Below are 12,948 nucleotides of genomic sequence, written 5' to 3' on the forward strand. Positions count from 1 at the left end.
ACTTTTTTCGCCATACTATACTATTGCCTTTTTTTCCATTTTTCAACATGCTAAAAAATAGTTTTTGTCCTTTTTGGCCTTTATTCCTACTTTGCGTGCAATGACGCTGTCTCTAAGAGCTATTCTATGTCGTTTTCAGCCATTTTAGGAGTGGTCAAATTTTGACTTTTTCGCCATACTATACTATTGCCTTTTTTCCATTTTTTCAACATGCTAAAATATGAGTTTTTTGTCCTTTTTGGCCTTTATTCCTACTTTGCGTGCAATGACGTCTCTAAGAGCTATTCTATGTCGTTTTCAGCCATTTTTAGGAGTGGTCAAATTTTGACTTTTTCGCCATACTATACTATTGCCTTTTTCTCCATTTTTTTTGACATGCTAAAATATGAGTTTTTGTCCTTTTTGGCCTTTATTCCTACTTTGCGTGCAATGACGTCTCTAAGAGCTATTCTATGTCGTTTTCAGCCATTTTAGGAGTGGTCAAATTTTGACTTTTTCGCCATACTATACTATTGCCTTTTTTTCCATTTTTTCAACATGCTAAAAAATAGTTTGTTGTCCTTTTTGGCCTTTATTCCTACTTTGCGTGCAATGACGTCTCTAAGAGCTATTCTATGTCGTTTTCAGCCATTTTAAGGAGCGGTCAAATTTTGACTTTTTTCGCCATACTATACTATTGCCTTTTTTCCATTTTTTCAACATGCTAAAAAATAGTTTGTTGTCCTTTTTGGCCTTTATTCCTACTTTGCGTGCAATGACGTCTCTAAGAGCTATTCTATGTCGTTTTCAGCCATTTTTAGGAGTGGTCAAATTTTGACTTTTTCGCCATACTATACTATTGCCTTTTTTTCCATTTTTTTCAACATGCTAAAAAAATAGTTTTTTGTCCTTTTTGGCCTTTATTCCTACTTTGCGTGCAATGACGGCGTCTCTAAGAGCTATTCTATGTCGTTTTCAGCCATTTTAGGAGTGGTCAAATTTTGACTTTTTTCGCCATACTATACTATTGCCTTTTTTCCATTTTTTTCAACATGCTAAAATATGAGTTTTTGTCCTTTTTTGGCCTTTATTCCTACTTTGCGTGCAATGACGCGCGTCTCTAAGAGCTATTCTATGTCGTTTTCAGCCATTTTAGGAGTGGTCAAATTTTGACTTTTTCGCCATACTATACTATTGCCTTTTTTCCATTTTTTTCAACATGCTAAAAAATAGCTTTTTGTCCTTTTTGGCCTTTATTCCTACTTTGCGTGCAATGACGCGTCTCTAAGAGCTATTCTATGTCGTTTTCAGCCATTTTTAGGAGTGGTCAAATTTTGACTTTTTCGCCATACTATACTATTGCCTTTTTTTCCATTTTTTTTCAACATGCTAAAATATGAGTTTTTTGTCCTTTTTTGGCCTTTATTCCTACTTTGCGTGCAATGACGCGTCTCTAAGAGCTATTCTATGTCGTTTTCAGCCATTTTTAGGAGTGGTCAAATTTTGACTTTTTCGCCATACTATACTATTGCCTTTTTTTTCCATTTTTTCAACATGCTAAAATATGAGTTTGTTGTCCTTTTTTGGCCTTTATTCCTACTTTATGCGTGCAATGACGTCTCTAAGAGCTATTCTATGTCGTTTTCAGCCATTTTAGGAGTGGTCAAATTTTGACTTTTTCGCCATACTATACTATTGCCTTTTTTCCATTTTTTCAACATGCTAAAAAATAGCTTGTTGTCCTTTTTGGCCTTTATTCCTACTTTGCGTGCAATGACGCGTCTCTAAGAGCTATTCGATGTCGTTTTCAGCCATTTTTAGGAGTGGTCGAATTTTGACTTTTTCGCCATACTATACTATTGCCTTGTTTCACCATTTTTTCAACATGCTAAAAAAATAGCTTGTTGTCCTTTTTTGGCCTTTATTCCTACTTTGCGTGCAATGACGCGTCTCTAAGAGCTATTCTATGTCGTTTTCAGCCATTTTTAGGAGTGGTCAAATTTTGACTTTTTCGCCATACTATACTATTGCCTTTTTTTCCATTTTTTTCAACATGCTAAAAAATAGTTTTTGTCCTTTTTGGCCTTTATTCCTACTTTGCGTGCAATGACGCGTCTCTAAGAGCTATTCTATGTCGTTTTCAGCCATTTTAGGAGCGGTCAAATTTTGACTTTTTTCGCCATACTATACTATTGCCTTTTTTTCCATTTTTTTTCAACATGCTAAAATATGAGTTTTTTGTCCTTTTTTGGCCTTTATTCCTACTTTGCGTGCAATGACGCGTCTCTAAGAGCTATTCTATGTCGTTTTCAGCCATTTTTAGGAGTGGTCAAATTTTGACTTTTTCGCCATACTATACTATTGCCTTTTTTTCCATTTTTTCAACATGCTAAAAAATAGCTTGTTGTCCTTTTTGGCCTTTATTCCTACTTTGCGTGCAATGACGGCGTCTCTAAGAGCTATTCTATGTCGTTTTCAGCCATTTTTAGGAGTGGTCAAATTTTGACTTTTTCGCCATACTATACTATTGCCTTTTTTCCATTTTTTTCAACATGCTAAAATATGAGTTTTTGTCCTTTTTGGCCTTTATTCCTACTTTGCATGCAATGACGCGTCTCTAAGAGCTATTCTATGTCGTTTTCAGCCATTTTTAGGAGTGGTCAAATTTTGACTTTTTCGCCATACTATACTATTGCCTTTTTTTCCATTTTTTTCAACATGCTAAAAAATAGTTTTTGTCCTTTTGGCCTTTATTCCTACTTTGCGTGCAATGACGCGTCTCTAAGAGCTATTCTATGTTGTTTTCAGCCATTTTTAGGAGCGGTCAAATTTTGACTTTTTTCGCCATACTATACTATTGCCTTTTTTTCCATTTTTTTTCAACATGCTAAAATATGAGTTTTTTGTCCTTTTTTGGCCTTTATTCCTACTTTGCGTGCAATGACGCGTCTCTAAGAGCTATTCTATGTCGTTTTCAGCCATTTTTAGGAGTGGTCAAATTTTGACTTTTTCGCCATACTATACTATTGCCTTTTTTCCATTTTTTCAACATGCTAAAAAATAGTTTTTTGTCCTTTTTGGCCTTTATTCCTACTTTGCGTGCAATGACGCGTCTCTAAGAGCTATTCTATGTCGTTTTCAGCCATTTTTAGGAGCGGTCAAATTTTGACTTTTTCGCCATACTATACTATTGCCTTTTTTTCCATTTTTTTTCAACATGCTAAAATATGAGTTTTTTGTCCTTTTTTGGCCTTTATTCCTACTTTGCGTGCAATGACGCGTCTCTAAGAGCTATTCTATGTCGTTTTCAGCCATTTTTAGGAGCGGTCAAATTTTGACTTTTTCGCCATACTATACTATTGCCTTTATTTCCATTTTTTCAACATGCTAAAATATGAGTTTTTTGTCCTTTTTTGGCCTTTATTCCTACTTTGCGTGCAATGACGCGTCTCTAAGAGCTATTCTATGTCGTTTTCAGCCATTTTTAGGAGTGGTCAAATTTTGACTTTTTTCGCCATACTATACTATTGCCTTTTTTTCCATTTTTTTCAACATGCTAAAAAAATAGCTTGTTGTCCTTTTTTGGCCTTTATTCCTACTTTGCGTGCAATGACGCGTCTCTAAGAGCTATTCTATGTCGTTTTCAGCCATTTTTAGGAGTGGTCAAATTTTGACTTTTTCGCCATACTATACTATTGCCTTTTTTTCCATTTTTTTCAACATGCTAAAAAAATAGCTTGTTGTCCTTTTTTGGCCTTTATTCCTACTTTGCGTGCAATGACGCGTCTCTAAGAGCTATTCTATGTCGTTTTCAGCCATTTTTAGGAGTGGTCAAATTTTGACTTTTTCGCCATACTATACTATTGCCTTTTTTCCATTTTTTTTCAACATGCTAAAAAAATAGCTTGTTGTCCTTTTTTGGCCTTTATTCCTACTTTGCATGCAATGACGCGTCTCTAAGAGCTATTCTATGTCGTTTTCAGCCATTTTTAGGAGTGGTCAAATTTTGACTTTTTCGCCATACTATACTATTGCCTTTTTTCCATTTTTTTCAACATGCTAAAAAAATAGTTTTTTGTCCTTTTTGGCCTTTATTCCTACTTTGCGTGCAATGACGCGTCTCTAAGAGCTATTCTATGTCGTTTTCAGCCATTTTTAGGAACTGTCAAATTTTGACTTTTTTCGCCATACTATACTATTGCCTTTTTCCATTTTTTCAACATGCTAAAATATGAGTTTTTGGCCTTATTTGTCCTTTATTCCTACTTTGCGTGCAATGACGCGTCTCTAAGAGCTATTCTATGTCGTTTTCAGCCATTTTTAGGAGCGGTCAAATTTTGACTTTTTTCGCCATACTATACTATTGCCTTTTTCTCCATTTTTTTTCAACATGCTAAAATATGAGTTTTTTGTCCTTTTTTGGCCTTTATTCCTACTTTGCGTGCAATGACGCGTCTCTAAGAGCTATTCTATGTCGTTTTCAGCCATTTTTAGGAGTGGTCAAATTTTGACTTTTTCGCCATACTATACTATTGCCTTTTTTTCCATTTTTTTTCAACATGCTAAAATATGAGTTTTTTGTCCTTTTTTGGCCTTTATTCCTACTTTGCGTGCAATGACGCGTCTCTAAGAGCTATTCTATGTCGTTTTCAGCCATTTTTAGGAGTGGTCAAATTTTGACTTTTTCGCCATACTATACTATTGCCTTTTTTCCATTTTTCAACATGCTAAAAAATAGCTTGTTGTCCTTTTTGGCCTTTATTCCTACTTTGCGTGCAATGACGTCTCTAAGAGCTATTCTATGTCGTTTTCAGCCATTTTTAGGAGTGGTCAAATTTTGACTTTTTCGCCATACTATACTATTGCCTTTTTCCATTTTTTTTCAACATGCTAAAAAAATAGCTTGTTGTCCTTTTTTGGCCTTTATTCCTACTTTGCGTGCAATGACGCGTCTCTAAGAGCTATTCTATGTCGTTTTCAGCCATTTTTAGGAGTGGTCAAATTTTGACTTTTTCGCCATACTATACTATTGCCTTTTTTTCCATTTTTTTCAACATGCTAAAAAAATAGTTTTTTGTCCTTTTTTGGCCTTTTTTCCTACTTTGCATGCAATGACGCTGCGTCTCTAAGAGCTATTCTATGTCGTTTTCAGCCATTTTAGGAGTGGTCAAATTTTGACTTTTTCGCCATACTATACTATTGCCTTTTTTTTCCATTTTTTTCAACATGCTAAAAAATAGTTTTTGTCCTTTTTGGCCTTTATTCCTACTTTATGCGTGCAATGACGTCTCTAAGAGCTATTCTATGTCGTTTTCAGCCATTTTAGGAGTGGTCAAATTTTGACTTTTTAGCCATACTATACTATTGCCTTTTTTCCATTTTTTTCAACATGCTAAAATATGAGTTTTTGTCCTTTTTTGGCCTTTATTCCTACTTTGCGTGCAATGACGCGTCTCTAAGAGCTATTCTATGTCGTTTTCAGCCATTTTTAGGAGTGGTCAAATTTTGACTTTTTCGCCATACTATACTATTGCCTTTTTTCCCATTTTTTTCAACATGCTAAAAAAATAGTTTTTTGTCCTTTTTTGGCCTTTATTCCTACTTTGCGTGCAATGACGCGTCTCTAAGAGCTATTCTATGTCGTTTTCAGCCATTTTTAGGAGCGGTCAAATTTTGACTTTTTTCGCCATACTATACTATTGCCTTTTTCTCCATTTTTTTTCAACATGCTAAAATATGAGTTTTTTGTCCTTTTTGGCCTTTATTCCTACTTTGCGTGCAATGACGCCGTCTCTAAGAGCTATTCTATGTCGTTTTCAGCCATTTTAGGAGCGGTCAAATTTTGACTTTTTCGCCATACTATACTATTGCCTTTTTTTCCATTTTTTCAACATGCTAAAATATGAGTTTTTGTCCTTTTTGGCCTTTATTCCTACTTTATGCGTGCAATGACGTCTCTAAGAGCTATTCTATGTCGTTTTCAGCCATTTTAGGAGTGGTCAAATTTTGACTTTTTCGCCATACTATACTATTGCCTTTTTTCGATTTTTTTCAACATGCTAAAAAAATAGCTTGTTGTCCTTTTTTGGCCTTTATTCCTACTTTGCGTGCAATGACGCGTCTCTAAGAGCTATTCTATGTCGTTTTCAGCCATTTTTAGGAGCGGTCAAATTTTGACTTTTTCGCCATACTATACTATTGCCTTTTTTCCATTTTTTCAACATGCTAAAATAATAGTTTGTTGTCCTTTTTTGGCTTTTATTCCTACTTTGCGTGCAATGACGCGTCTCTAAGAGCTATTCTATGTTGTTTTCAGCCATTTTTAGGAGCGGTCAAATTTTGACTTTTTCGCCATACTATACTATTGCCTTTTTTCCATTTTTTCAACATGCTAAAATATCAGCTTGTTGTCCTTTTGGCCTTTATTCCTACTTTGCGTGCAATGACGCGTCTCTAAGAGCTATTCTATGTCGTTTTCAGCCATTTTAGGAGTGGTCAAATTTTGACTTTTTCGCCATACTATACTATTGCCTTTTTTCCATTTTTTCAACATGCTAAAAAATAGCTTGTTGTCCTTTTTGGCCTTTATTCCTACTTTGCGTGCAATGACGTCTCTAAGAGCTATTCTATGTCGTTTTCAGCCATTTTTAGGAGTGGTCAAATTTTGACTTTTTCGCCATACTATACTATTGCCTTTTTTTCCATTTTTTCAACATGCTAAAAAATAGTTTTTGTCCTTTTTGGCCTTTATTCCTACTTTGCGTGCAATAACGTCTCTAAGAGCTATTCTATGTCGTTTTCAGCCATTTTAGGAGTGGTCAAATTTTGACTTTTTCGCCATACTATACTATTGCCTTTTTTTCCATTTTTTCAACATGCTAAAATATGAGTTTTTTGTCCTTTTGGCCTTTATTCCTACTTTGCGTGCAATGACGCGTCTCTAAGAGCTATTCTATCGCTTTTCAGCCATTTTTAGGAGTGGTCAAATTTAGACTTTTCGCCATACTATACTATTGCCTTTTTTCCATTTTTTCAACATGCTAAAAAATAGCTTGTTGTCCTTTTTTGGCCTTTATTCCTACTTTGCGTGCAATGACGCGTCTCTAAGAGCTATTCTATGTCGTTTTCAGCCATTTTTAGGAGCGGTCAAATTTTGACTTTTATCGCCATACTATACTATTGCCTTTTTTCCATTTTTTTTCAACATGCTAAAATATGAGTTTTTTGTCCTTTTTTGGCCTTTATTCCTACTTTGCGTGCAATGACGCTTCTCTAAGAGCTATTCTATGTCGTTTTCAGCCATTTTTAGGAGTGGTCAAATTTTGACTTTTTCGCCATACTATACTATTGCCTTTTTTTCCATTTTTTTCAACATGCTAAAAAAATAGCTTGTTGTCCTTTTTGGCCTTTTATTCCTACTTTATGCAATGACGCGTCTTTACGAGCTATTCTATGTTGTTTTCAGCCATTTTTAGGAGCGGTCAAATTTTGACTTTTTCGCCATACTATACTATTGCCTTTTTCGTCCATTTTTTCAACATGCTAAAATATGAGTTTTTGTCCTTTTTGGCCTTTATTCCTACTTTGCGTGCAATGACGCGTCTCTAAGAGCTATTCTATGTCGTTTTCAGCCATTTTAGGAGTGGTCAAATTTTGACTTTTTCGCCATACTATACTATTGCCTTTTTTCCATTTTTTCAACATGCTAAAAAAATAGCTTGTTGTCCTTTTTTGGCCTTTATTCCTACTTTGCATGCAATGACGCGTCTCTAAGAGCTATTCTATGTCGTTTTCAGCCATTTTTAGGAGTGGTCAAATTTTGACTTTTTCGCCATACTATACTATTGCCTTTTTTTCCATTTTTTTCAACATGCTAAAAAAATAGTTTTTTGTCCTTTTTTGGCCTTTATTCCTACTTTGCGTGCAATGACGCGTCTCTAAGAGCTATTCTATGTCGTTTTCAGCCATTTTTAGGAGCGGTCAAATTTTGACTTTTTTCGCCATACTATACTATTGCCTTTTTTTCCATTTTTTTTCGACATGCTAAAATATGAGTTTTTTGTCCTTTTTTGGCCTTTATTCCTACTTTATGCGTGCAATGACGCCGTCTCTAAGAGCTATTCTATGTCGTTTTCAGCCATTTTAGGAGTGGTCAAATTTTGACTTTTTCGCCATACTATACTATTGCCTTTTTTTCCATTTTTTCAACATGCTAAAAAATAGCTTGTTGTCCTTTTTGGCCTTTATTCCTACTTTGCGTGCAATGACGCTGTCTCTAAGAGCTATTCTATGTCGTTTTCAGCCATTTTTAGGAGTGGTCAAATTTTGACTTTTTCGCCATACTATACTATTGCCTTTTTTCCATTTTTTTCAACATGCTAAAATATGAGTTTTTGTCCTTTTTGGCCTTTATTCCTACTTTATGCGTAATGACGCTGCCTCTAAGAGCTATTCTATGTCGTTTTCAGCCATTTTTAGGAGTGGTCAAATTTTGACTTTTTCGCCATACTATACTATTGCCTTTTTTTCCATTTTTTTCAACATGCTAAAAAAATAGCTTGTTGTCCTTTTTTGGCCTTTATTCCTACTTTGCGTGCAATGACGCGTCTCTAAGAGCTATTCTATGTCGTTTTCAGCCATTTTTAGGAGTGGTCAAATTTTGACTTTTTCGCCATACTATACTATTGCCTTTTTTTCCATTTTTTTCAACATGCTAAAAAAATAGCTTGTTGTCCTTTTTTGGCCTTTATTCCTACTTTGCGTGCAATGACGCGTCTCTAAGAGCTATTCTATGTCGTTTTCAGCCATTTTTAGGAGTGGTCAAATTTTGACTTTTTCGCCATACTATACTATTGCCTTTTTTTTCCATTTTTTTCAACATGCTAAAAAATAGCTTGTTGTCCTTTTTGGCCTTTATTCCTACTTTGCGTGCAATGACGCTGCCTCTAAGAGCTATTCTATGTCGTTTTCAGCCATTTTAGGAGTGATCAAATTTTGACTTTTTCGCCATACTATACTATTGCCTTTTTTCCATTTTTTTCAACATGCTAAAAAATAGCTTGTTGTCCTTTTTTGGCCTTTATTCCTACTTTGCGTGCAATGACGCGTCTCTAAGAGCTATTCTATGTCGTTTTCAGCCATTTTTAGGAGTGGTCAAATTTTGACTTTTTCGCCATACTATACTATTGCCTTTTTTTCCATTTTTTTCAACATGCTAAAAAAATAGCTTGTTGTCCTTTTTTGGCCTTTATTCCTACTTTGCGTGCAATGACGCGTCTCTAAGAGCTATTCTATGTCGTTTTCAGCCATTTTTAGGAGCGGTCAAATTTTGACTTTTTCGCCATACTATACTATTGCCTTTTTTTCCATTTTTTTTCAACATGCTAAAATATGAGTTTTTTGTCCTTTTTTGGCCTTTATTCCTACTTTGCGTGCAATGACGCGTCTCTAAGAGCTATTCTATGTCGTTTTCAGCCATTTTTAGGAGCGGTCGAATTTTGACTTTTATCGCCATACTATACTATTGCCTTTTTCTCCATTTTTTTTGACATGCTAAAATATGAGTTTTTTGTCCTTTTGGCCTTTATTCCTACTTTATGCGTAATGACGCGTCTCTAAGAGCTATTCTATGTCGTTTTCAGCCATTTTTAGGAGCGGTCAAATTTTGACTTTTTTCGCCATACTATACTATTGCCTTTTTTTCCATTTTTTTTCGACATGCTAAAATATGAGTTTTTTGTCCTTTTTTGGCCTTTATTCCTACTTTGCGTGCAATGACGCGTCTCTAAGAGCTATTCTATGTCATTTTCAGCCATTTTAGGAGTGGTCAAATTTTGACTTTTTCGCCATACTATACTATTGCCTTTTTTCCATTTTTTCAACATGCTAAAATATGAGTTTTTGTCCTTTCTGGCCTTTATTCCTACTTTGCGTGCAATGACGCGTCTCTAAGAGCTATTCTATGTCGTTTTCAGCCATTTTTAGGAGTGGTCAAATTTTGACTTTTTCGCCATACTATACTATTGCCTTTTTTTCCATTTTTTTTCAACATGCTAAAATATGAGTTTTTTGTCCTTTTTTGGCCTTTATTCCTACTTTGCGTGCAATGACGCGTCTCTAAGAGCTATTCTATGTCGTTTTCAGCCATTTTTAGGAGTGGTCAAATTTTGACTTTTTCGCCATACTATACTATTGCCTTTTTTTCCATTTTTTTCAACATGCTAAAAAAATAGCTTTTTGGCCTTTTTTGGCCTTTATTCCTACTTTGCGTGCAATGACGCGTCTCTAAGAGCTATTCTATGTTGTTTTCAGCCATTTTTAGGAGCGGTCAAATTTTGACTTTTTTCGCCATACTATACTATTGCCTTTTTCTCCATTTTTTTCAACATACTAAAACATGAGTTTTTTGTCCTTTTTTGGCCTTTATTCCTACTTTGCGTGCAATGACGTCTCTAAGAGCTATTCTATGTTGTTTACAGCCATTTTTAGGAGTGGTCAAATTTTGACTTTTTTCGCCATACTATACTATTGCCTTTTTTTCCATTTTTTTCAACATGCTAAAAAAATAGCTTTTTGGGCTTTTTTGGCCTTTATTCCTACTTTGCGTGCAATGACGCGTCTCTAAGAGCTATTCTATGTTGTTTTCAGCCATTTTTAGGAGCGGTCAAATTTTGACTTTTTTCGCCATACTATACTATTGCCTTTTTCTCCATTTTTTTTGACATGCTAAAATATGAGTTTTTTGTCCTTTTTTGGCCTTTATTCCTACTTTGCGTGCAATGACGCTTCTCTAAGAGCTATTCTATGTCGTTTTCAGCCATTTTTAGGAGCGGTCAAATTTTGACTTTTATCGCCATACTATACTATTGCCTTTTTCTCAATTTTTTTCAACATGCTAAAATATGAGTTTTTTGGCCTTTTTTGGCCTTTATTCCTACTTTGCGTGCAATGACGCGTCTCTAAGAGCTATTCTATGTCGTTTTCAGCCATTTTTAGGAGCGGTCAAATTTTGACTTTTTTCGCCATACTATACTATTGCCTTTTTTCCATTTTTTTCAACATGCTAAAATATGAGTTTTTTGGCCTTATTTATCCTTTATTCCTACTTTGCGTGCAATGACGCGTCTCTAAGAGCTATTCTATGTCGTTTTCAGCCATTTTTAGGAGCGGTCAAATTTTGGCCTTTTTCGCCATACTATAGTATTGCCTTTTTTTTCCATTTTTTTCAACATGCTAAAAAAATAGCTTTTCGGCCTTTTTTGGCCTTTATTCCCACTTTGCGTACAATGACGCGTCTCTAAGAGCTATTCTATGTCGTTTTCAGCCATTTTTAGGAGCGGTCAAATTTTGACTTTTTTCGCCATACTATACTATTGCCTTTTTCTCCATTTTTTTCAACATGCTAAAATATGAGTTTTTTTGCCTTTTTTTTCCTTTATTCCTACTTTGCGTGCAATGATGTGTCTCTAAGAGCTATTCTATGTCATTTTCAGCTATTTTTAGGAGTGGTCAAAGTTTGACTTTTTTCGCCATACTATACTATTGCCTTTTTCTCCATTTTTTTCAACATGCTAAAATATGAGTTTTTTGGCCTTATTTATCCTTTATTCCTACTTTGCGGGCAATGACGTGTCTCTAAGAGGTATTCTATGTCGTTTTCAGCCATTTTTAGGAGCGGTCAAATTTTGACTTTTTTCGCCATACTATACTATTGCCTTTTTCTCCATTTTTTTCAACATACTAAAATATGAGTTTTTTGTCCTTTTTTGGCCTTTATTCCTACTTTGCGTGCAATGACGCTTCTCTAAGAGCTATTCTATGTCGTTTTCAGCCATTTTTAGGAGTGGTCAAATTTTGACTTTTTTCGCCATACTATACTATTGCCTTTTTGTCTAAAATATGAGTTTTTTGGCTTTTTTTGGCCTTTATTCCCACTTTGCGTGCAATGATGTGTCTCTAAGAGCTATTCTATGTCATTTTCAGCTATTTTTAGGAGCGGTCAAAGTTTGACTTTTTTCGCCATACTATACTATTGCCTTTTTGGCCATTTTTCGACATGCTAAAATATGAGATTTTTGGCCTTTGTGTGTAATGATGCGTCTCTACAAGGTATTCTATGTCGTTTTCAGCCATTTTTAGGAGTGGTCGAATTTTGACTTTTTTCGCCATACCGCTAAATGCTATTGATATTTTGATGCAGTTTTGAATGACATGCTCCGGTATGACGTCTTGAAGCGATTTTGAACGGCATTCTATAGTATGACTTTTTAAACCCAATTTTGAACAAATGCTATCATCTCAAGTTTTGATGGGATTTTGAACTACATACTGTAGTAAGACATTTTGTTGTGATTTTTGATGACATGCAGTAGTATGACATTTTGTAAAAATTTTGCATGACATGCTCTAGTATGACATGATGTGCTATAGCATTATGTTTTGAGAAGAGTTTGAATGACGTGCTATTGTATGACTTCATGTGATTTTAGGTGACATGCTATAGTATGACTTTTTGAGAGTTGGAATTTATTGATAGTGGAGAAGAGAGCCTTGGGGTTATTGGAGCTTGAGTTAATCAGGTTTGAGTAGTAGGTGGACGGGGCTGAGTTAGGAGCGTCTTTGTAAAAGTTGGTGTAGGCTTGAAGGTGAACTGTGAGGTGGGTTTTCCTTTTAATGTCTTTCCAACTGTCGCTTACAGGATTTCATTCGGTAAAGGTCAGGGGTGTACCAGGGAACGGGAATGAGTGAATGTGACTGTTTTGGATTTAAGGGGAGCTAAATGGTCTTGACAGGAGGAGATGGTGTGATTGAAGTAACTGATGAGATCAGTGGGTTTTTAGATGTGTGAGGGGGGTATGGCAGTTGATAGTGAAGCAGAGAATTCAGAGGGGTAGATGGATTTGATATTTCTGAAGGTGATTGTCTGTTTCTCCTTGGGCGTAGGAGTGGGGAGGTCAATGTCCATAATTA

This window comes from Plectropomus leopardus, chromosome 17, assembly GCF_026936395.1.
Source record: "Plectropomus leopardus strain MGB_pleo_1.0 chromosome 17, ASM2693639v1, whole genome shotgun sequence".
Lineage (NCBI taxonomy): Eukaryota > Metazoa > Chordata > Actinopteri > Perciformes > Serranidae > Plectropomus > Plectropomus leopardus.